General features: G+C 35.1%; 1 protein-coding gene across 15 annotated transcripts in view; it reads right to left on the minus strand.

Annotated features, from left to right (window-relative positions):
• Positions 1–26,202, minus strand: part of FSTL5 (follistatin like 5) — a 386,298-nt gene that overhangs the window by 280,702 nt on the left and 79,394 nt on the right. Inside the window, exons 3-4 of one of the 15 annotated variants that reach the window (XM_069013604.1) lie at positions 10,202–10,251; positions 8,592–8,950 (exon numbers count right to left, since the gene is read on the minus strand). The exons of 13 other annotated variants lie outside the window; for them this stretch is intronic. The gene's annotated coding sequence lies outside the window, so the exon portion shown is untranslated. Of the gene's footprint in view, positions 1–8,591; positions 8,951–9,298; positions 9,361–10,201; positions 10,252–26,202 lie in introns of those variants that run through there. One more of the 15 variants, XM_069013608.1, reaches the window with a different exon arrangement.

Genomic DNA, 26,202 nt, shown 5'->3' on the forward strand with positions numbered 1-26,202 from the left:
AACCTTTTTTTTTTCTTCTCTGAGGAGTCCTCATTCTATTGACTGTAGCATTTAAAGCAAATAACCAAATGCGAAAACATCACAGCTGACAGTATTCACTGGTGGAAGGGAAAGACCTAATACTCTACATTTCAGAATTTGACAGCTCTTGACTATTTAAATGTGTATTAAGTTAAATATATCATGCTGTGTTTATATAGAAAAAATATTTTACAAAAAAAATTTTACTAAAACCATAATGAGAAATTTAACTCGTAGGAATTACGTATTGACAAGGATGTCAAAGTCTTTGGATTAGCATTGTTTACTCTTTAAGTTAGTTTTATCAAACTATTTAGATATTTTGATTTTTGATTTTTTCCCTATGAAGTTCTGTGGTAGTAATCCTGACATCTGTAAATATTTACCATCTCATTTTCATTTGCTGTTTGATTTATTTCTGTCCACTAACACAGAGTATTCTCTATTTTATAGCTCATTTCCTGAAAGTCCCACACAGGTGATTTCTGGAGACATATGGTGTGTAGTTTTGAGTTTAGCTAGCCTGTGACAGAAAACAGTTGTTTAACTTATTTTACAGAAAAGATAGCTTTTGAAATGTTATCAATAAAGTAGCAAGCACCTCGTATCAGCCTCATAAAGCTGAATTTATTTTTAAGCAAAAGTTCTGTAAGGGCCCCTCTTAATTCAACATTTTTTTGTGCTTTCCAAGAGTCAGTGACCTGTAACAGTCACTTACAAACTCTAGGGAGAACTGTCTGATACCCTGTTAAAAAACACCAGCACCAAACCCAGAACAATAACACACCTAACATGCTGCTGAGGCACACTGGCAAGTTGTTAATATCCACTACCACTGCAGTTTAGGTAACCTATTCCAAACCAATAAAAATCCCCTTGAGCAAGGGATAAATATCGTCCTTGTGTTCATTTTATGCATTACAATAGGAGCTACACTTCAGACAAATTTTTGAAAAGACAGGCAGACTTCTGTGCCAGTGCTCAAATTCAAACACCCTGTGCAGTCTGTAAGCATCCATGAATTGTCTGATCATTACAGCACTGGAGAATAATTCCTCATACAATCTGAGAGTTCCTGCATTTGCCCTAAATCTCTGTGACAGAGATGAAGCACAATTACTTGGCTTTGAGTGGGTTTTCCTAGGGAATAAGCCAATAAAAATAATAATTGTATGTCTAGAACAAAAGTCTAAATTAAAGTACACTGTTGTGTAGCCTAATTCACTCCTAGTCATGTAGCTCATCCCCATCCCAAGTTGTACTGAGAATATAAAGGAACCAGTTCTTCAAAGAATGCACTTACTGACTTTGAAGCGGTAGGTCTGTGAACTCTGATATCTGTACAGGCTAAGAGACATTTCCTACAGTTCTGGAGAACAAGAGCAGAATATAATAAGATATGTAGACACATCTTACCCTGTCTCTCCTTGAGAGCGATCAGCTTGTCCCAGAAGAGCACAAAGAATATTAAATGGCACAAGTATTCTGGCTTATTGTGTTTGTGACTTTGATATAGCAGAATTTCTCACTTCTTTAGGAGATAAATTTCCTCAAAGGTTCGTACCCATATTACAACAGCTACATATGGTAAAGAATGCAGTGAACTTTTCAGCTGGGAGACAATGTCATTATTCTACATATCAGTTAGTTCACAGTTCTACTCAGCCAGAATCCTTCTTTGTCTTTCCAGACAACATTCTAACAGTTTGAATAAGAACAAAAAAAAAATAAAGCTAAGCAGTTCAAGAAAAATGGAAATATCATCCTCTGGCAACTAATTTCTAACCGTTTTGCCACTGCTTCTGCACAGAGGAATGATGTGATGTAAAAGGGGCAGTATGACAGCTTCATGTTGGCAAATCCTAATGCAGAAAAAGAATATATTCATACTTCTTACTAATAAAGTAGTTCCTGGGACAAAATTAAAGCTGTAGTCTTGTATTCTGCACACATTTTATTAATTTTATTTCATTTTCCTTTCTTTTTCATAGGTCACTCTATAAACTCTGACATTCACAGGAAACCAACTTACTCCTGCCAGTAATACAGTGTTAAATATTAACAAGCACACATTTCTTAAATAATATGAGGGATGTGAAATGGTTACTTGAAACTCTTCAGTTTTTATACCTCTCAATGAACCCAGTTTTGGAATCAACCAGATCTTCTTCAAAACTTATCTAATTTAAAGTGACAGACCTTTAACTACATATGATGTACTATCCAATTATATGTAGAAAAATCTATTTTCACCATTACAGTACCATTTGAAAATCTGAGATTTGATTTGCCAAAAAAATCAGATTTTCTCCAAGCACTTTACTCAAGAAGGGAAAAAAAAAAAAAAGTGCATTACAGCTTATTAAATATTCAGTTAAAAGATCTCCTTTCTTGTAGTTTATCCTACCCTTCATGTAATTTCTATTGAAGTCAGAAATAGGCCAAGTAAGTTCTTGTTCATCACTTTTGTGGATTTACAGAAATTTGAAAAGGATTACCCAGTCACACATGAATATAATAAAATTTGGAAGAAAAAGCTAGGAAAAATAAGATCTTATTTTGGTTTTAAAAACAATTACAAAGAAGTTGTTGAAATTCATTATAAGAGAAATTTTTGTGTTTATTCCTAACACATGTGATTACTTTACTACTATTCACAAATACAGATCACATTACTTCTGTATACTTCCACAAGAAAAGAAAACACTGATGCTCTCTTTTTGCTTGAATGGGAAAAATACTGAGAGGCTAAGCTGTTTAAGCAGTTACAAAAGAAATCTGGGGCACTGCTGGGAACAGAAGTTTCCTATTTCTTACTCATTCTTAATCACATGATAATCCTGCCTTATCAATCAACATGTCAATTTAAAAGCAGTGATTACAAGTCATCAATAGTGATGATCCAATATTTCAGTACAACTGAAAAAGACACACAACTGAACTTTAAAGAGAGTTCAGAAAAATCACAGTAGCATGCATTTTAGCATAAATGCTACTGCTTGCCTGATATAATCCAATACCATTGATTCAGGAAAAATACTTACAGTCACTGTAAAAATGCCTGCTGTGCTGGCTTTGCTTAGCATGTGCTACAGAATATACACACACTGTGTATTTCACTAAAAACCTCCAGAGATACAGACAGTACAGTTACACTGTCATCATCTGGAAGCAGGATCAGGATACATACCACACTTACATTTGCTTCTCTGCTAAATCAGGTACTTGTTTTCAGTCAGGAAGCCAATATCATTCTGAAGTTTCAGAATTCAGAGATTTACACAGTTCATAGAGTACATTATAAAAGTGTATTAGGTACTACTCACAAGTACAGATATTTAAGGTATCAAATGGCATTCACGTACATGTACATTAGAAAGATTTAATAAAAGGCTACTAAGTTGCTAAATAAATCATCAGGTTTGAAATGCAGGTGGAATATGCATACTCAACTTGCACTTATCTGTAAGCATATCTATTCTAGCACAATTTCTGTCCACACACACCACAAGTGGTTTTCTCCAGCAGCTCAGGGAACAGATATGGTTGAGACAATGTCTACTTGCAAAACAGCAAAAGCTATTTTCTTCAGGCACATGTAATTGCTAATCACTTATTATGAGGTGTTTGTTCTTGGTGATTTACTGAGAACCAAAGAGGCAGAAGTCAAATTTCAAGGCAGAAACCAGGTGAATAAAGCCAGAAAGCCTGCCCTTAGTCCACCTGCAATCATGCATGACATAAATTTAGTCTTCTGCAACTAGTAACATATTTCAAATGGGAGTCATTTTACTCACCATATATTGGTGTCTTTCACAGTTTTGAGGGGTGGTAGAGAAAAAGCTAAAGTTGTGGTCTAGACAGAGAGGTGTGGATTAGGTAAAGTGACTTACAACCAGTATGGAACTGGCAACTTCAAAACATAGGCAGAAGACAAGGGTCTGAAGGACAGACAGTTATGTTTTCAGTAAAGGGTATTTCCTGAGAGAAACATCACTGGAGCAATCAAAGAGGTTAAATAGCAAGACAAGATCACAGACAAAAAGATTCTCTGAACAGCTGAGTACAGGAAGTAGAGATAACAAGAGACAAAAGAAAGAGTTGAGGAATAGAAAAAAGCAGGTGAGATTGAGCAAGAGAGAACAGAATTAAATTCCTGGAATAAGTGAAATGGCTAGAGATGGAGAACGGATAAGAAAACTCAGTACACAGGATACTGAGGAAAGGGAAAAGAAATATAATGAGATCACCTCATGATTTACCTGCTACTTTTTTTTTTAATGGAAAGCACTCCACAAGATTTTGTTCAAAATTAAAGACTCAAAGAAGAAACTCAGAGAGATGAATCATTAATTGTTTCCTTCAAAAAATAGAAACTGTAAACAAAAACTGTCACTCTGAATTGCAGAATTAAGAAGGCTCAGTTCAGTATCTGCTTGAAAATAACAATTTGCAAGTCATGTTAGAATGTCTATATCTATTACAGAAAAGTATAAACCCGATGTAAATTGGTAATCTTGATAATCATCTATTAAAAACTGTCTACAGATGAAAATATATTCACCTACTAGATTCCCAGATAAATTTGAATAATGAATGTACTTCAGAACCAGAGACTTAGCAAATACAGAAATGGCAAAATTAATGAGATATCCATGCAATATGTTTGCTCAGTTTTTAGATAGTACTCCCAAAATGCAGATGATAAAAGAAATCAAAAGAACAATCCATTTGCACTTTGTATAGGCTTTACTAATGCAGCTCATGGTGAAATTAGCAACAATATGACTGGATAGCAAATAATTACCCAAAGCTCTTCAAAATAAAATCATGTTGCACTCAAACCTTTATAGGTGCCAAGCAGTACAAAAGCCTATTAGGAGAATTGCTTAGACCAGCCATAAAAGCATAGTAAAATTACATTCTCTGATTTAAAACTGCTGCTCACGTAGGACCATATTTTAGTCTAAGTGTCTGTGGATGCAAAACAGAACTAGTAAGAGTGAAGTTTTAAGTAGTCGTAACTAGTAAGAGTAAAGCTAACCCCATCATGCAGCATAGAAATAACTCAGTAGGCAATTTAACACTAAATCAAGTATAAGTGTCACAGAATCACAAAATTTTTAGAGTGGAAGGGACTTCTGGAGATCATCTAGTCCAACCCCCCTGCCTAGACAGGGCTATAGTAGCAAAGCAGACTAAAATAATGTACAACCTACTCGCAGTGCAGCTTTAGCGCAAATATTCTTTGAAAAACAGTTTTGAAATAAAATATAGTTTAACACCTGTGGATATTATGCTCTCACTCTTTTCTGATTTGTGGTACAGTTATATTCAATGGAGTAGCTTCACTCAAAAACTAAATATGCAGAAACAAAGCCAAGTTCATCATGCTGTGAATATTCTAAAGCACTCCAACAACATTGTAAGAAGAGAAAAAGTTAAGCAAACAGTTCAGAAAAATGAAACTGGTACAATATATCTATTTTCAAACATTAAGAGCACTGCTACAGGAAGTGCCTTGATTTGCTGCCTGTGGATCTATTCAACAAAGACTGCAGCTGGTCCAGTGGATCTATTTGACTATGTATGAAACAGTGTGTGACTACACATGAAACAGAGTGATGGCTGCAAAATTAAGTCATAACTGGGAAAGGATGGAAAAGTGCATTGTCATATAGACAAAGAAGGAAAATAATAGGGATTATATAGACATATTTTGATGCATGGGTTTTATTTCTATCCAATCCTGTGGAATATTTACCAAGTACAGTTTCATAAGAATAATCCTTCATGTTAGGAGATGCAGAAGTGTCATTTCAAATCTATAAACAATGACTCTTCAGTAAATCTCACCTCAATATATGGCCAGCCTGCTTAAAATTCTATCTAAGCTTTCAGATCTTTATTCAAATCCCTCATTCATTACCCATCTGAAACATATAATTGATTGTAACTAAACCCAAAATAAGGTCACTATACAACTTGCCCCAATTCTTTATACATACATAGATTCAACAGGTCTTAACCTACTAATGACCAGTCTGCAGTTTTCTGTACACAGGTCAGTTCATAAAGCCTGTTTTGGATAGACAAATTTTTGTGTGGTATTAGCAAAACTATCACAGGACACCCTTCAGTTTATATTGATTCGTTCCATGTGTTTCCTTTGAAGGAATTAAGTAAAATTTAGACTGATCCAAGCTGTTACTGACTTTTCCAACTGATTCCATCTTGAAGCTTTTGGAACTGTTGTCTGTTTTAGAATTCAATTATATCTACAGATATTCCATCAGCCAAACATTTCTCCTTTTATGAGTAGTCATTTTTTTTCCTGATACAGCCTTTCAAATCTACTACAAAGGACAACTCCAGTGATTTTAAATGTAGGGCAGGTTTTTTTATTTAGCATATGATTGAGACTATTCTTACGTTTTTTTCCTTCAATTAACTGTAAAGCAACAAGACAATTATTTTTATATACTCCCTTAGAGTCTAACTGAAGATTTAGATTTTAAGGATCAATACTTGAGGAATAATCATCCCTGTTCTACTTGAGTTCTTCCAGCAGTGTGTGTTTTGATTAGATAAACATAAAATAATTAGAAAACCCTTAATGTGAATGTTTGCTTGTATTTTGGCACACCTTATCATAGTCTATTCTGTCGTCCCCCGTACAGCTCAAAATGTTATGCTGGCATTAACAGCTGTGCTTTTTGTTCCCATTATCTTTTGTGCCTTTTTAATCAAACATGAAACTCTTTGGTGTGCTACATCATATCTGGCACATGCAGTGTTCTGAAGAGGAAATGTAGAAGTGTAGAAGTGTAATCTGTGTTACTGCAAAAATTAACAAGTGGAACGATCTGTAGAACATTAAACATTCACTCTACATTGCTTTCCTCCTTTCCTTGAAACTTTACATGACTCAGAAGTGAACAGCATACATAAAAGTATCTCATGGAGATCTATGGACTACACTGCACAATGCAGATCAGAATTTTTAGAAAAGTGTTCTCCTGAGAGATGTGGGCATTTCAAATATCATACTTCATCCCAACTAAGATGAACAACTGAAGTTGTTTGCTTTCTAGAATTTGACATATACTTAAAATGAAGCATCTACACAAATATTCTTTCCTTACAGAGGATGATTAACTCTTCTGATTTTGTGGACTGTGGCTGTACTGTGCTATAGAAACCACCATTGACACTAATGGTCCCTTGGTAATATTAATTAAATTATTAAAATTTTAATAAACTCATAAATAAGGAAAGAATCACATTTTCATAATACTGAAAAACAAATCATTATATAATCTTTAATTGCATAGTCTTTTTTTTACTTTGTTTATACTTTTACTTCATTTTAGCCATGTAATTTTTTTTTTCCTAAATTCAATATACACCTCGAAATTATACTTTTAATGCTTTCATGTTCTTAATTTCCAAGTTATTGACCCCTTTTATTATACAAATTTACCAGGTGTTATTCCTTTAGGCTTCATCAATATCACTAAGGTTTTGCCCACATTTTCTTCTAGGAAACAAGTTTACGTGAATTCTCCTGTACCACCACCATCCAAAGGATGTTGAATGATTTTGGTGGAACATGGGTATGTGCAGTATTTGAGGTAGAGTTCCTGATTTCTTGAAAAGAATCAGAGGATTTCTCTTATGTTAAGCAAATCAGACTGACGATACTATTTCCAAATAGACAATTATTCATCCTACAAGAATTCCAACTTGAATATTACCAAACTACTGAACCCCAAGAATCTGATTATCCATAACTAAAGTTCTTGCTATATATACTTCAAATTGTTTGGGTTCATTAATTTTGTGTGGAGTTTTAGTCAAAGTATACCCAACAATAAAAATTGTAAGCATAAAGATTTCCTTCATAATCAGTGTCAAAAACTGTAGGAGAGAGATGCAAGGCAGCATTCAAACCTACAGTGACTGTGATTTTGGTTAAAATGCTGATAATAATATCATCTATTTTGGTAATGATAGTTTAGCATGTTGTTCTATTTTTTTATGCAAAGGTATACAGAAAATTTTATGGAGGTTTAAACCTGAATTGAGAACAAAGTACCTGTGGAAACTCTTCAACACAGTTTTACAGAAATGTATGTGGAAACTATTCTGTACCCCATCCCCCTCATATTCTCCAAGAATAGCTGATGTTTAGGAAATACCAGTGGCTTAACACAAAGACTGTGAAGCGTGTCTAGCAGTTATCAAAAGAGCTGCCAAAGGTATAAATATGAATGTTATTATTTAAAACATATTTTATGTTTCAAACACAAACATCTTTTAGGAGAAAAAAAATACATTCTATGGTATCATTAGCTTCTATATCCTGCTACAGAAACTGTAAGAATTACAAGTTTTCACTAAATTCTAGCTTTAACTATTCAGAGTTGTGCACTTTTGTTTTATTTTCTAGTTGTTTGCTTTCTGGTTAAGGTAGCTGAGGTACTGTTATGATGACCTAAGGTCTGTTTCTGTGTTAGTGTATTAGCTGGAGACCATATTAAGAGAAAAGTGTCTCTTTCCTTTCTTACCTTAGTCCCTGTTGTAGCAACGCTGAGAAAAACAAAGGTCTTAGAAAGGGAGCAGAAGAATCAGAGCATTGAGGAGGTCACTACAAGAAGTTCCATAAGTAGAATAAGTAATAATACTTCCAAACATGTAATCTGTTGAACGTGTCCATCTTGCTCTTGCGAGAACACAGTGCTTTGCAACCTCCAGCTTGCCTGTGATGCCACAAATCCACAGTGAAAACCCAGCTTCCAGGAACATGCAGCCTGAGTCTTTGATTATCAGTTCTTACTTATGAAATATGAACCTTCTCTGGTGTCAAATTGATTTAGGAGTGATACTTTTTGTATCCTTCTGGTTTTTAGTGCAACTACCTGGGGAACTAATTTGAGAAAGAAGCAGAACAGTTTAATTTTGTATGAGAACTCTTTCAATCTGAAGATTACGCAATTTGCACTAAATTTGTTAATGTTTAAATGACCAAAGAGCAAAGTAATTTTAGAGTTAATACATGGAAACTTTCATTGGCTACGACTGTTATAAAAGACCAGGTTTGCAATCTCCCAGCTTCCCTAATGCCATTCATTCTCCTGATCCTGTTCAAAGTATTTGATGTCTCATACTAGTGAAGTCATTATATCAACAAGAAAGTTGAAAAATTCTTTTTCCATATTTCAACTTGGGAGAATCCAGAATTGCACTTTGACACTGGTTTTACATGAATGCTTACCAGTAGCTGCTTTGAGTGCCTCTGTCAACCTCCCCCTCTCTGTAAGCTCTTTTCAGCAAAACAGTTATGTGTCTCTTATTTTTATCCCATATTTTTTAACTCTCTTCAATCTTATTAAATCCTCTGCAAGAGAATATAATGCCCAGATGATTTAGTGGTTCCCATCTGTACAGGAAAATCTCTGGTAGCATCAGTGAGGATTTTTATGTAAAATCCTTCCATCTGGGCAACATTATTGTAGAGTCTATCTGGGAGATTTTATGAAATCATAATTCTTTCAAATTCAGAGGAAAAATAAAACACCACTCATTCAAGAGGGTAGGATTTTACCCATTCTGAGGCTTGCCCTACCTTTCTTGGGAAATAAGGACCTTCTAATTGAAAAGATATATTAATTTGGAGTGGCATTTTTTAAGTGGAAAATTATCTCTTTTTTTCCCCCCATTTTCTAGTCCTACATCTCTAGAGAAATACAATAAATTTAGATTCTATGTATTTGTGCCAAAAGGGCTTATTCAGAGAGTTTTCTGTCTTTCTCTTACTTCTGTTATCCTTCTGAAGCATGCACTTGATGTGCCTTGGTATGCTGAGATTGCTCCTCCATTTCCCTTTTTTTTGTTGGCTTTATTTAAGACTGTTGACCAGAAAACAACACATCTGCTACAGAATGCTCATACTTTTCAACCCTTTGCTATTCATCAGATCAAAATTTACCACTTCAGAGCATCATGTTTTCTCTTTTCATCACGACTTCTAGATCTCCAAGGACCTATCTTTGTTTTTCTTGTATTTGCTTCCTATGGTATTATTTGTGCTCACAAATGATACCTGCTGTAATTAGACTAGTGTGTTCCAGCCTTCAGGCAGCTTTGAGTAAATATGAGAACCGTGCTACTTGGATACCTGAAAATGAGTGCTGCTTCTTTCATTTGGTCTTATGCATTACCTGGGGTCTGGAAAATGAAAAATAAACATTGATTTACTGCTATCAGTCCCCTGATCCTTCAACACAGTAAACCTAGACACTGTAAACTTGAATTACAGCACATTTTTACCAAGGCTTTAACTTGATGGCCCCCACATGATCTGTGATATTCTCTATGGGATTGGAGGATGCAGCTTTGGGACATGAGGCCCAACAGAAAACACCCCTTTATCCAGCTGTGTTTCCCTCTGCTCACCCCCAAACACTCACAATCTGTAGCCTTCTCCTGCAGTCTCCTCCTCTCAAAACAACAGTACTCAAATATAAATAGGTAGAGATATACTGGTTTCAAATTTTTCACCATTTCAGATTTTATTTCTCCTCTAATGTTTGTTGTTGGGTTTTTTCCTGAGCTATGGATTGTTGCTGAAGTAGATACTCTTAAAATAATATTATGACAGAGAAAAATAAAAAAAAAAAAGGGAAAAAAATTCTTACTGGGAAAAAATTACAAAACAGCCACATTTCAGCTGGGGAGATAAAACAGTAAATTGAAGTCCTACCTAAAAAGAAAGAATATGTAGTTGATTATATGTCACAAAGAGAGAGAAAATACCAGTATAGATACTGAGAGCAGAAGGATGCAACATTAAATTTGGCAGAAGAGCACAGCTTCACTGGCAAATACTTACAAATGTTTATTAAATATAAGAATAAACTGAGTTCATTCAACAAAGAAAACAGGCAAAGAGGCACAGTTATACCTGACAGCTACTTACTTAAGTGACACATTGAAACTGATGGAGGATTAAAATGCAAGATTTAAACTGGGGGGAAGTGAGCTATAACCACTTTGCTTGGGCTTTTTCCACAAACTAGGAGATACTACATTAATCTCTTACAATATCAGACAGTTAAAATAATGTTTATTTAGTGTCATAACCAGTTCCTATCTCTCCTTGATTGATAGTGACTTCTTAAGCTATTTTTAATACCAAGTCACTGATTAAATTAAATCAAATCTTGTTAAATTAGTTAGCTAATTTTACACACTTATCTAGACCATCAATGTCTACTTTCATATCCACAACTGCAGTGTAAATGTGATGAGTGCATCTAATTACTAGCAATGCCAGCTCTAAAGGCTGAAAGTCTTCTCTGTGACAGGGAAACATCCACAGCCCTCAGCTTGCCATCTTACATGCACATGAACACAGTGCCAACAGCCACACTGTCATACAGCTATTCTTGTACCTTTAGTATTGTTTTCCTGTATCATAAGAGCAAGAGAGTGCCACATTCCACTGGATATGGAATATCACAACATAACACAGAGATGGCAAAAGCCAGCTGGGTTTTTCCCAGCCAACCACGTCTATTTGTTTTGCAATGGATTTTACAACACTTAAAAATTTTTTATCAATACTTGAGCTTTGAAGTCCTGCAAAAATTTTGGTATTTAAGACAGACAGACACAAAATAAAAAACACAGATTTCCATGGTTCAAAGAAGTTCTGATTCAGAGCTTCTCACGTTCACATCAATATCTGTAGCTCAGGCTGCCATTCCATTACCACACAACCACTTTAACAAATTCCTGAGCACTTTACTTTGCCTTATGCACATCTTACTCCTTGTCATTGTATTTTTCTTCATACCTCCATACATAATAATAATGAATGGCACTAGCAATGACTTGATAGGAGAGCTGGCTGTCACAGCAAATAGCCATTGCCTTAATGAAAGACAATACTCGAGTGTCTTAGAGCTCTTGAACTAATTTCCTTGCTTACTAGTACATTTTAGTTTGTGATTTTTTTAACAAGACAATATATTTTATATTTTTCCAAGCCCATCAGTTTTTATCAAGAGACTAAAGATAATTTGCATCAATGCCTACTACATTACTCTTGGCCCTGTAAAATTTCCCAGTGTTTTTCCTTTAACAACAACATTTAACTAAGCAATGTGTAGATAATGATATATAAAGCCAATCGAGGGTAAACTCTGCTAATTTATTCTATCAGTAACTCTAAAGAAACCAAAAAGTTAACCGTGCTTTTATTTGTAAGAAAAAGTCAAGGTTTTGGCTCAGCACTGTTCCTCATTTGCTTACTACTATCCTTTTTGCATATGGGTGAGAGGGTCAGAGCACTGGACCATGAAAAGGAAGCTCTAGAAGACAAGAGAGATGAAGAAAATGAAAACTAAAAGAGGTGCTAGTGTGTCCTGTTTCACAGCAGCAGCCTTATCCTGACTGTCCAACCAATATCAGCTTTAGTGATATTTTTGTAATTGCTTTCAAAATGTATTTTTCAAACAATTTTTTTCCGAGAAGCTTGACACAATTGAGAAGACAGTTTAGTAAGGCCAATGCCTACTTAGTTTCCTACAATCCAGAATAACACTCCAGTTTCATCTCAGTATCCTTTCTCCTTCCTTTTAACATCGACATGTGGCCATGCCATCCTATATACTAAGAATATGTAATTGTAAATTCAAACAACCAAAAACAATCCCACACTCAGTGAGAGGACAGAAGATAGTTAAAAATTATCATTTAAATATTTATTGTGTAAAAATTATTATTTAAATAACAGGTCACAAAATACAATGTCATGAGTCAATACTGTACTGATCAATTCAAATACTGTCCTTCACTTGACTTCGTCTGAAATATTTTTCACTTTCACCTGAGTCAGTTCAACAAAGAGAAACTGATCTTTATGAAATTAAAGTATGACTCTACCTTACAATGAAAAATAGAAGTGATTTGTTCATAGATTTACATATAAAAAAGTGATAATGGAAAGTGTGCACTTTGCTATAAATACTTCCACTGGCACTACTTCTGTACACAGATGCCCAGATTTTTATGCATATATGTACATTCGTATGTATGTACATGCAAATGTATTTTATTAGTCAGAGTGGTAAATGTGTGTTTATTCTCCACTCTAAGTATGAAGGTTCACTATTGCAAAGATGTGGGACATTACATTTTATTCAAAATATGTTGCAGTGCCATTCATAAAGAAATAAACAATTGTATTTCAAAAGTAAAAAAATTAAAAATTCAAAAGGCAGAAAATTGACTCAGAAAAATAATCAGTTATTCATAATAAAAGCATTTTAAAAAGTAAGATTAGTAGTTTATGTTTGGGGTTTTTTTAATAACACTTCAGATTTTTTTTAAAGTTACCAATTTTCACTTGGTAAATCTGATATTCCTTAGATCACTACTCATTTGTGCACATGGCCAATGGTTTCTAATCAAATATAGCAAACCACATCAATTTTTCTTTGCTTTCAAAAGTGATGGATGACTTATCTCTGTTCAAGAATGTGAAAATCTACAAGTTTTCCTTGAAAGAACCTTAGATGCAAGGCCACACTACTTTTATTTTTCATGTAGTACATAACCCCCAGGCAGCGAGAAATTTCCCATCTTTTCATTCTCACACAGATGTGATAGCTCAGCAAGTATCTACATAATTTCTTAATTACTGTTTCCAACTTTGGATCTCTTAAGTTTCCTTTATTATCACTTGAAAATTCAACAGCTACCCTATTTTTTTTTTTTTTACTACATTGAAAAGGCTCATATTTTACTTAAAATCATACTCAGTATGAGTAAAGGAAGACTTTAGTAAAGCCAGACTGTGAACTACATTACTGGAAGTAAAATACAAAGATCATCAAAAACAAGTTAAGTATCTATGGTTTCTTATTAGAACAAAAATAGTTTTGCAAAACATTTAGGGCTTCTTGTTCCCTTCAAGTGATCAAATACATGTTTATAAAATATTTTCAAGTTTCATATTTTTCTAATCAATTTATAAACTTTTTCTTCCAGATATGAGCAAAAAGCATTACAATATTAAATTTGAGCCGAATGAAACTGATATTGCTAACAAAGTTTCATGAGGTAACATATCAAGTGCCTTAAAAAACAATAGATCTTATAGTCACACTCATTGTTCACCCTTCACCTCTTTGTAACCTTATAACTAAAAATAACTTGTATCCAAACAATTTCAAAACTAGATATACCACAGAATCAGAGAATATTCTGAGTTGCAAGGCACTCACAAGGATCCACAGAATATTCTGAGTCAGAAGGAATCCACAAAGATCAAGTCCAACTCTTATAAAAATGTTTCTCTATAACTTATGACTCTCCCTAAACCACAGATATTCTTTGCTTAGAATTAACTAGAATTTACATGTTGCAAATAATTGTTATAACTCGCCTTTATCTTTTTCTTGGCAGTCCAAACTTTTTTGACCCGTGTGAATATGTATTTTAGCAAAAAATTAAGCACTCCAAATAGAAACAGCCCTACACTTACACATTCATTTGGTGTTGGGCTTAGACATTCACTGCTCTATGACTGCCCAGTTTTGTTTCAACTGACTTTTTTTAAGAGAGGTTTAAAGCACAGCTTTGTGCCTCTTTTATATGGTTCTTCTCACTATACTTGTTGTGTTAGTTTGAAGGGCTTTGTTTAGACAACATTTACCTTTCTGATGGATAACTCCAGGGAGGACTGCCTCTCCCATGGGGAGTAAGAGAGTCCAAGACGGGCTCAGCAGGAGCAAGGAACTGGGAATACAGAGTTGCTGCACAGTTCAAGAAATATTTAAAAGTATAGGGGTGATAGAGAACCCTTCTTCTAGGACAGAAAGGGCACAGTCCTACAGACCAAACTATTCAGAAAAGAGTGAAAGTCAAAAAGCTATAGACCTGCCTGAAATCAAGCCTGGAATTGAGGAGTTGTTCATTAGGAAAGGGTCTACAAGACCTTAGTTCTGTACTTCTCTCACCAAATCACATCATTTTTAATGTAAAAAAAATTTAAATTTTCTAGTTTGTAAATAAAGCAAATCCTTCAACTTCATTTTTTGATACTCTCAGAATTAGGAAGGAGAGCTGCAAGGCTTTACTTTACTGCTCAGGTTGTCTCTGCACTAACCTCAAAAGCAATACTAGGTAGAAGATTAAGAGCAAGTAGAAAAATAAATGCTTTTATGCTAAATAAAAAACTGCAGGCAGAAAATTTTGCAGGATACTTTGAAGGAACTGGTGAGATGAATTTGGGGAGTCATATATATGGAATGTAAATATAAACATAAATACAGGAAAGAGAGACAAAGGCCTGAAGAAAATATCAGCAGATTTTATTCTTGTACCAGAAGTTTCTGGAACAAAGCAGGAAACTGTAGCTCCTGTGTGACAATGAGTTTCATTCTGCACACTAAACCCCAGGCAGTAGCACACACAGGCTCATGCAAAGGCTGCATAATCACCTGTTTTCAAGGAAGATGAATTCAGACTACAATTGAAACAAATAAATGAACCCTCGGTTGGAGAGTAGGGAGGCGCAGTGGTTAAAGGAGAGGATCTTGGTTTATTCACCTTTGCAAAAAACAGAATAACTGGGAATGTAACACAAGTTTGTAAAAAAAGCCTCATGAGAAAAACGAGGCTAAAAAAATTGTATTTCTGTGTTAAAGCAAAGATAATACTGGCATAAACAATAAATAGCATATACTTGTCTATAGATTCAGGTCAAAGAAAGAATCCCAAGAGTAACACTGAATGTATATTTAGACAAAGGCCTCCTGACCCCTACTTTGAAATGTTATTTGGCTGCCCTATGAAAGGAATAATAAGGATGTCTTTCCTTCTTTTCTAGTGAAGGAACTAGCTTCTTTTTCTCCTGTGTTCATATTCCCTGATGTTCTGTGCCAGTGTTTAGGAAATTTCAACAAAAACAAGTACATTTATCTTTTAAGAACCTTGTAACATTTCTTTGAAAACAATTAAATACAATGGTTAATGCTACTTTTGCTTCATGGGGTGTAACCCTTAAATTAGTAAGTATTTCAGCCTTCAAAATCTGTGCAAAAAACACTGGTATAGGAAGGAGAAATTCCCCTCTTTTAGGCCACATGAGAAAGTGAAATTCTGCAATACTGAAATATATTCTATAACTTAAAGCCACCTATTTTTACCTTTTCCCTTATTTTTACTTAATCTGTTTCTGCCATTGAAAAGCAGCACCAGAATAGTAACTAGACAGACTGCATTCCAGCAGGTCTCTCAAAGGAACAGGCTGGGGACTGCCACCACTGCCATACCCTGTCAGGCCTCTTAAAGTGGATATGAGAGAGCAGGGTCTGAGGTCAGAAGTTCAGGGAATATTTAATTGTTGCCTCTGACTGCCTAACAAGGATGTAGAGAGAAGACAGACTTGGTCTCTTCTGGAAGTGCTCAGTGGAATGAGAGGCAACAAGTAGAAATTGCAGGAGAAACTCCAACTACTTGCAAGCAAACTATCCTCACAGTAAGAGCTGTCAAACATGGAATAGTTTGTCCAGAGGGTTTGGACACTCATCTTTGGAGACAGAAAACCATGAAAATTATCAAAATGTAGAAAATATAACATATGTACTTTGAGCTTATGACTTTCTGATTGTTTAAAGATCACACTCTAAACATATTAACAAATTAACTTATTAGTTAAGTGAAAAGTATTATTGAAAACAAGTAAGACAATCTTATCCATAAACTCCAAACAAGCAGATAACCCAAAATAGGTCTGTGGGCTAATTTTACAGAGACTTAGAAGTCCAAATGTGTGGCAGGTATAAGAACCAATGTGCTGGACCCTCAGGGTAGTGTTGTGTCTTCATACAAGAAGTAGTAACAGTTAATGGACATGCTGTCCATCAACTTTTTTTTCCTATCTTCTTTTAAAAAAAAAGACCAAGAAAATAAATACTTTAATATTAATAAAGTATTTTGTAAATATTGAAACATGTGAAAGTTGTTTTTTCTGAAACCTTACCTATTGCTGTTAGGCACGCCAACAGAAAAATGATGTGAAAGGATATTTTTGCAATAAACAGGACCTTCTTGACATAGCTGTCTGAAAGTCTAACAATTTATTCTGACTAGAAATGGGCATAGTTCAGATGGTGTCAATATTTGCACTGACTACAAATAATGTACTCTTTCTTCGTGCCATTACAATGAGATGTAAATTCTTTTATATTAAAAGATACACGTGCCTAGTAGCAGCAGTGTTCATTTGTCCCTTCAGAAGTGAATGAGCATACTCTGTGTGTAGCTCTGTGGCCCTGTGAACACAGTACTGTCATCAATAGTAGGAGGTCACAGACTTCCTATTGGGCTTGCAAGGCTCCAGGACTAAAGCTTATCAGTTTGCCTGCTTTGCTTTGAACTTGTCTTCACCTGCCTCCAGCCTTCCTTTTGCTTTGTTTAGCTCTAACAGGGATTTGTTAACAGAGAGATGGGCATGTTTGGTTTACATGTCCTTATCTTGGTGAGGAACACGCATAGTTTTAATACATGTAGTAGCAGCAAGTAGTTATTCTGGGTAGAGTGGGGGATTTATGGCTTTAATAGAATAACATATTGTAGAGAAATAGAGGCCTGGAACGACAGCAAAGGCTTCTAGAAGTGGCAGTGCCAAATGCAGGATAGAAGTGTATTTGTTGAGCAGGGGCATGGGCTGGCAATGGAAACTCCTGGGTTTACAAGCTACTCACTAATGGTCACATGAAGAAACAATTATCCAATTTCAGACAAAACTATGCAGTTTGCATCTGACATATGTAAATTGCATCACAGAGCACACTTGCAGAACAGTGAAGAAACTAAGTGGAAATATATCCTAGCAACATATAAAAATACCTAAAATTTTTTATGTTCTAGCCCAAGGAAGAAGAAAATGTCATGATAAAACTTCTTAAAGCAAAAGGATGCTGGCAACTTCCTGTATTTTTCTACCTTGTTCCTTCTCACTACTCCTTGCAACAGTGAAATATTAAGGATTATTATAAGGAGGGTTTAACTGTATGATTATCTGAGTTTGCTATGACTTAATCCTGTACTACTAGTATTTGCATTATTACTGTTTCTCTTTCTGTAATAATTAAATATGAACTGCTAAAGATGATTCTTAGATTAATCTTTAAGATGTCAATTAAGAAAAATAACAAATTCTGACTTTCCTTAAAAGGTCTTCTCCTGTTTTGTCTGTAACAAGATACTAAGGATAACATTTGTTTTATCTTTGCTAAGAGTCATGACAATAATTATATCACAGACAACAGTTGAATGATGCTTAGAACACAATTACTATTTAGATATTAATCTATATATTAATCAAAATAATGGGAGTTAGAAAGCAGCCTCTCTATTGTATTTAAGCAAAAATGACCCTGCATATTTTGACATGCATATTTTAGCACTTCAGTTCTAGGTGAATGTTGCCACCCCCTACCCAGTTCTCACTGGTTTTCTTTTGTTTCACAATACTCTAGAATACAGCTTTATGACAAGAAAATAAGCCATTTTTTTCTTCTTTCATGCAAACCCATAAAAATCCCAAGATTATTACTTTTTCTGGAAAGCAGACTTAAATTTGCAGCCATCTATACCCATAAAATTGTCTGAAAACAGAAATATACTTTATGGTTAAATTTATATTTAAAGCAAAAATATCAAATACTTCCCCTCCACACCCCACATCATCCCCACTCCCATACCCTGAGAATAATTGATGAGTACCTCATGGGATTGTTAACTAAATATAAACAAAAAAACCTCCTAGAAGGATGTTTTCTTTTTATTATATGCACTAAGAAAAATTCTGATTGCCTTTGATTATGGTTTTCAATTACTACATATTTTACTGATCCTGCACAAGGCATTCTTTTAACATAGTCTACACTACACAAAAGAAGTCAGTTGCCCGTCTCAAATACCTCAGCTCAGTTCCTCTCACTCTAGTGAGTTCTTTCTTAACTGAATTTGGCTATGCACTAATTAGCACAGAATGAAATATATATGCACCCAACAGGGAGTGCTACAGACTTTGCCTGTAAAATTTAACAGCCCAACGTGAGCATACTCAGAGTTTTGGAAGATTTCATTTTGTCTTCAATATGCAGAAACTTATGCTTTCTATCAGAAAATTGCAAAGTGCTATCATGCTACACATTTTCTGGAAGACTCTTTTACAGCATCCCCAGAGGGGACTGAATAGAGAGTATTTTAATGTAGATTGAGCTCATTAAAGTATTTCTTCCCTAAAGTCCTATTTCAACCCAGTTTCCAGAATAGATGAGAGAAAGTTGAGGGAAGACTTTTGCCCCCATATAGAACTTTTAAAAATGTCAGATGACTACTAATTTATTCCTGAATGCTAATTGTGTTATTGTGTGACTAGAAAGGAGTCAGTGGGATTTGGAGATACTGTGGTCACAGCAGGTACATTGTACCTGAGAATCTCTGAGGTAAAAATGTTGTGTTACTTTGATTAGGTTTTTTTTTTGTTAAGGTGTAACTTGACATCTTGGAACTCCTTACTCTAAAAATACCCTATTTGTGTCATTACTGTTTCTGTATGAAATATTTGAAAATACTAATAAATTAGTATACATAATGGATCTTTCTCATCGTTTCAGATCAAGATTTAAAGTGACTTTCATGATCCCAGTTACAAATTTCTGATCTTCAGTGACTGCATGAGCAACATTTGCTGAACTTTGGACTATACACAATTATTCTCATATACAGAAACATGAGGCTATTCCTGTAAAATGTGTGATGAGTTAAGGCTCAAAATACAGCAAAGCATTTGTTGCACTCTTTGGCTAAAAACAAGCCTTCAATCCCAGAGAGTTCAAAAAGGCTTAAATACAATTTCACGTATCTATTCTGGCAGGTGCAAAGCTCCAAGCTAGAAGCATTTAATGAAGACCCTAGCATAAGCTCAGACAGCACAGGGATGGTTTCAGACAGTAGCAATTTCAGATAAATAACTTAGACATGTTCCACTGGCCTAGTTAGTGGGTTTGATTCTACAGGTACACTGAAAGCTGCTGATACCTGGGCTGACTCTACACCAGGATGCAATCTGAGAGAAGCAGACAAAGCAGGGAGCATGAATAATCCAGCTGCAGCTCTGTGCAGATCATTTCCAAGATGATAAATTGTTCTGTACAGAGCAATTCTTCATGAAGCTGGTATACAGAATGGACCCAAGAGGCTTCACTACACAAAACTGCATGCAGTCAAATTAAACAGCTGCAAGCAAAATATTACTCTATATACAAAAATTATAATAATAAATATTATTCTGAGCCCTAATACACTTTGAATAATATCACATTAGATATAACAGCAACTGGAAGAGGACAAGAAATCTTTAGTTTTAAAAGCGAGGTGTCTACTAATAAAACATAGAAAGCACTGTTTATTTTATGGTTTACCTTGCATCTGAACACTTGATACCACTTGTATACTGTAATGTAAATAATAATAATTTGGCCTGGCACTGGCAAATATCACTGTTGACATTTTCTCTGGGGAAATAAAACCAAACACACACACTCCAAAATCCCCAAACAAAACAAAACAATCATCCTCCAGCAAATTGCAGTATATGTTTAGTTTGTATTTGGAATTATTTTATGCAAAAATATGGGATATAAATAAGGCTTCCTTAATTGCTTACGAATCATTTTTCTACACAATTTAATCATATTCTTTCTGCTATATTCACTGAAAACAATATTAAGCTGAAATAGATATTGAAGTTTATCTGAAAGCACACTATAAAAATAATATATAAAATATGAATAGATAGCTTTACATATCACTGAAAGATCAGTGATCACTGAAAACTCCCAAACTCTTATAACTGCATATCTAAAACTGTTGGCTTCATTTGTTGCCTCTTATTAAATGTGACACGTATGTCCCACAAGGGGAGGCACAAAGTCCATTAAAATGCTTGATCTAAGGTAACAACAGGGATAAGTTGAAATACTGCAATAAATAAGACACACGTATTCCTGCGTAACTGCAGAATACTTTTGTCTTGTTTTTGCTTTCTCTCTAAAGAAAATTGTCTCAACTAAGGGCTAAGTGATTTTACTCTTCAAAATGAGGAATAGAAATGTCTTAGAAAAAGTAACGAAAACCAAGTTGTATAACATGGAGAAATTTAGACTACTATAGTTAACAGAAATGAAGGAACACAGAAAAGTCTAGTTTACTTAATTGAAGCTTACTGGGGAAAAAACATATTTCCCCTGAATGGATGGACTACTCTAGTATTAATAGCTAAAAAACAAAGGGAGACTCTATCTTTATGAATAGAAGGCTATAGATCTGAAATACTGAGGAAAATTATAGCTCCCCTCTCTTTTCCTCAGCTGTCCCCAAGGTGCTGGGTAAGTGCAAGATCCCTACTCCTGAGCATAACACACACCCTGGCACTGGGCCAGGGACAGCCTGGAAAGAGGTCAAGGACCCAGCAGCCAGCCAAGCAGCATCCAAGAGAAAAGAGGTGAGATGCAAAACAACATGACAAAGAGACAAGTCAGAATTGCAAACTACTATGCAATAGCATCTGATGAGGACCTATAAAATCAATTTCATACACCACATAAGCACTATCCTTATATGTGGAGCCACTGCTTGTTAAGAGACCTTTGTTTCCTACCCCAACCTCTGTCAGGTAGATTCTATCTTATACACTAATGTGCTTTTTGGGTTTTTTAAAATATGTCCAGGGATAGAGATTCCACAGCCTCTCTTAACAATGTAACCAGTCTTGCTTAATGATGCAAAACTTGCTTTAGACCAGAGTAACTAAAAGTTAAGCATCCATCCAACCATGTAAAAAGATCCCTACATTAGCCCATAATTTACAGGCTGTTTACATTTACACCTCATTAGGAAATTGCTTTCTAGTCAAAGTCTTTAATCCCCTACTACTTACAATGCTTTGTCCAGCTAGATTTTTAATGCAAGTTCCATGAAATGGTTGTTCAAGGAAATCTTTCTCAAAGAATGTTTCCTGTAATAAAACCTCAAACTATGTTTGAGAGAGTGGAAAAGATTATTTTGTTGTTATTGCTGAGATTATAACTTTTATGTCCGGTATCAAGCTCATTAAAATACTTCTTGAAGTCAGCAATACTTGAATATTTTAAATGAGCATTACTTTCACCTTGGATATCTCTTTTCTCAGCTGCTGAGATTTTAATTTTAGGTTCATGGAAAAGTTAGACAGTGACAGCATTCCATTCCTTTCCTCCATACTCCAGTCACTCTTGTTCTGGTGATAATTGCTCAATACTTCCTTTTTGGCTACAGTAATTGAAGTCATTGTCTTCTTGCTTGTCACCACAAGAAGAGAACTTTGCAGAACATCAGCACCACCACTCCCAGAAGGCATGAGAAAAGTTTATGTCAGAAGAAGAAGGATAATTCCCTATTATTTTTGTACAATACAGGTAATTTTTTCATTGCCTTAATGTCTTTTAAGGTACCAAAGATATCAGTCTTTATGATATTCTCTCCTATAGGAAGAATTATTTTTTTGCAGGCAGTGTGACTCAGTCACAAAAAGAATATAATATACATCAAATAAAAAATGCTCAAGAACCTTTTGAATTACCCTAGAGAACAATTTACATTGCAGTTTTAGCATTATCATTTTAAACTAGAAACAATTCTGTATTTTTTCATTAAATAAAACTGAAAGTTTTTTAGCAATACCACACATACTTTTTTTTTCTCCTCATGAAAGAAAGACTTTTTACCTTTAAATTTCTCTTGAAATTGCACTCTCTGCTAAGATTAGCTCAGTTGGTTAGAGCATGCTGCTAATAATGCCATGATTGTGGGTTTAATCCCCATATCACTTAAGATTTGCACTCAATGATTCTTGTGGGGGAAAAAAAAAAAAATCTTAGTCTGAGACAAGCAAAAAGCCCAAAACTTTATAATCATACTAAAACACACAGCTCAATCTTTTAAAACTTGCCAAGCAGCAGAAATCAATGTTTATTCCCACTGTCTGGAAAATCAGGTTATTTGTATGGGTTCCACATATATATGGATTTGAAAATCCTCACCAAATAAAAAAACTAAAAGACTGATTCAATTTCTGCTACAAACAATTACAAAAAAAACCCCAAAACCTCTTATCGACTTAGCTTATTATTCTGCTAGAAAAATTCCAAATATATAAAAAAAAAATAGGCAATTTCAAAATAAGAATTTTGAAATAAGAGTTTCCTTCAGAAATACGAACATGATGTACATTACACCTTTAGTAGAAATTACTAATTACATCCAGATTTCTAGCTCGTGGCACTCGGGAAACAAATACATGTGATCGTAGCTGGTGACTGCATCCAAAATTTCCAGTCACTGCTGTGTTCATGGGGCTGCCCTTACTCCTGGGAATGAGGCACATCCAGTATTGCCTTGAAAGGGCTCTGCTTCCCTCAGCCCAAGGACACGATGTCCAAACGTGATCCGTGCTCCTACTCTTGACACAGCGGTCCAGGAAACCACCTCGGCTTCCACCCACCTCTCCCTCAGACTCCCCCTCCTTGCTTGGGAATGCACTGAATGAGGCACCAGGCTTCAGTGAAGACATGCCAGCTCTTTAACATAAAATGATGCCTGTGCATTGACTTGCATAACTTCCTAATAACTCAGAGATGAACACAGAACATATAAAACAGAGCTGCTCTACAGCAATTTTGCAATTACAGCTTTACAGCTTCTTATCCCAGCAATATTTACAATATGCACTCACACTTTCAAACAACAGTTCCTTTACCATCTAGGATTAGCAATATGCTGACAATGTCCTGACAGGCACAAAATGTTATCAACTAAATTTTTAAAAAAAATGGATCAAGCTAGAGTTGGTTTGGTTTTGTGTCTGGGGTTTTTTTGGTCTTTTCTTTCTCTTTTAACAAGGTAGTAACCTGATTAACTTTTTAAATTGCTATTATGCCAGCCTGTGGTTAAAATATTGTTGCTGAACCAGAGTACCTCCATTGATATCCATCTCTCAATTATGTGAATTTGTTCAAAAGAGGAAGAGTGGAAGGGGTACCAAGAGGGTACATACACTGAAAGGAATGCAGAAATCTGATCAGTTCTCTGTACTTCAGACAGCAAAAAGATCACAGTAATAAAATATGGACAGTATTTAATAAATCCAACAATGGAATGGATTCTGACTCTAAATTGTTAATATTAATCACTTGCATTACTCAAATATCGATTTTGGTAGAATGAGAAGGGGTTGGTGACTTCATCCCCCTTCCTCAAAATTTATATTGTTTGCTGTATTCAGCACTCATTTTCCCTTCTCTTCTGTTCTGTGGGCTTGCCAACACTACTTTACAAATATCAAATTAAATTACAAATTAGAGAGCAGAGCAAGAGGCAATTAAATATGGTAAAAAGTATTATTGTGCTGCTTCAACAGTTTCAGCAGAGGTTCAAACCAAGCAAAAGAGGAAAAATCTAAAGATGGTCATTATAATTGCATGAGCACACATCAGGAGATCTTAAAACTATTGTCCTCTATAACCCTACTAAGTATAGTCCTTTTACATTTATCAATACATTTCCCAGGTTTCAGTGTTGCAAATAGAATGACTACTCAAAATGTTAGGAAATTATTTTTCTAAACTGGTAACAATGTTTGTTTAAGTGTGGGTACTTCTCTGCAATCCCACTTTGGAGTGGCATTCCTGTCTGAAAAAAGTTACCCAGTTACCTAGAATCTTGTGCAACATGTTCTAGGACAACCCTGCTCAAGCAGAGAGATTGGACCAGATGACCCACTGTGGTCTCTTCCAAACTGACCCATTCTGTGATTCTGTGATCTGGGGTTTCATAAAAGTGAAACTTTCAACTTTTTCTGTACATTGTTACTGCAGTTACTAAGGTAACCATTTGGAGCACTACACATCCCCTCTCCCCTTCGTAAGTGAACATGAAAGTCCTGTTCTTGAGGCTGGGAAAGAAGTATAAAATCCACAGCAGCAGCATGACAGCAGATGCACACTTAGGGCATTGAAATGTCACACAGCACCACAGCAGTGCTGCAAGGTAGGCAAGAGCCCGTGAGCAAACAGCACAGGACAGTTCTCATGCCCTTGTAGGCAAAACCACAGAGGTCTGTTGTTACTTCTTCCAGATACTGTGGTGACAGAGCACATGTGACTTTAAATGAATGTTTTATTGCCAAGGTAATTATGACAATCCTTAGACTAGGGAAAATTTGAAATTTAAATAGCATTTTCTTTTTCATCTTTTTTATGAGTGTGTAAATATTGTTTTATATAGTAAGTGTATAAAAACAATGCAACTATTTGTCAGATCTTTAGATTTTATTTCACCAAACATTTCCATGATTTATTTAGACTGTACACAATTATACTCTCTCTGCAATTTTTTATATTAATCTGGAACAAATACAGCTAAAAAGACGTGTTAAAAATAAGACACAAATCACTGATTAACTGAGGTTCTTGTAATAATACATTTGAAGCTAGTTCTCTGAATGTTGTATGCCAGTATATCCACTGTGCTCAGATCAATGACTCAAGTTTCACAGACTATTAGGCTGACAGAGGCCAAGCAGAACTCACTGTGTGAGGTGATTTCACAACACTGGCCCCAGTGCATTTTGGGCAAAATCAGGATATGATTGAAAAGTGATTCAATAACCTACTCAGCAAATCAGTCCATGACTCAGGCACTTGGAATAATGCAATGTGCACAGAAGCAAAAAAAAAAAAAAAAAAAAAAAATTAAATGCAGATCCTTTTTCACTTCGTTATTCCCTGGTCAAACTGCACTGACAGCCTTAGTAAGGCACGGGTTGCTAGTTTTAGTGTTTGACTGATCATGCACAAACTTTTTTTGAGGGACAGAAAAATAAAGTAAAATAATAAAAGTGAACAATGAAAAATATGCAAGCATTTAAAAATGTTATTATGTTGCTTTGGATTTGGAATAATAATTCACATCTAGAATCACATCTACTAGCTAGGACACTAAACCAAAACAAATATTTGTCATTACCCAGTAGCCAAGACCCCCTAAAATATGAAT

The sequence above is a fragment of the Aphelocoma coerulescens genome, chromosome 4, assembly GCF_041296385.1.
Source record: "Aphelocoma coerulescens isolate FSJ_1873_10779 chromosome 4, UR_Acoe_1.0, whole genome shotgun sequence".
NCBI lineage: Eukaryota > Metazoa > Chordata > Aves > Passeriformes > Corvidae > Aphelocoma > Aphelocoma coerulescens.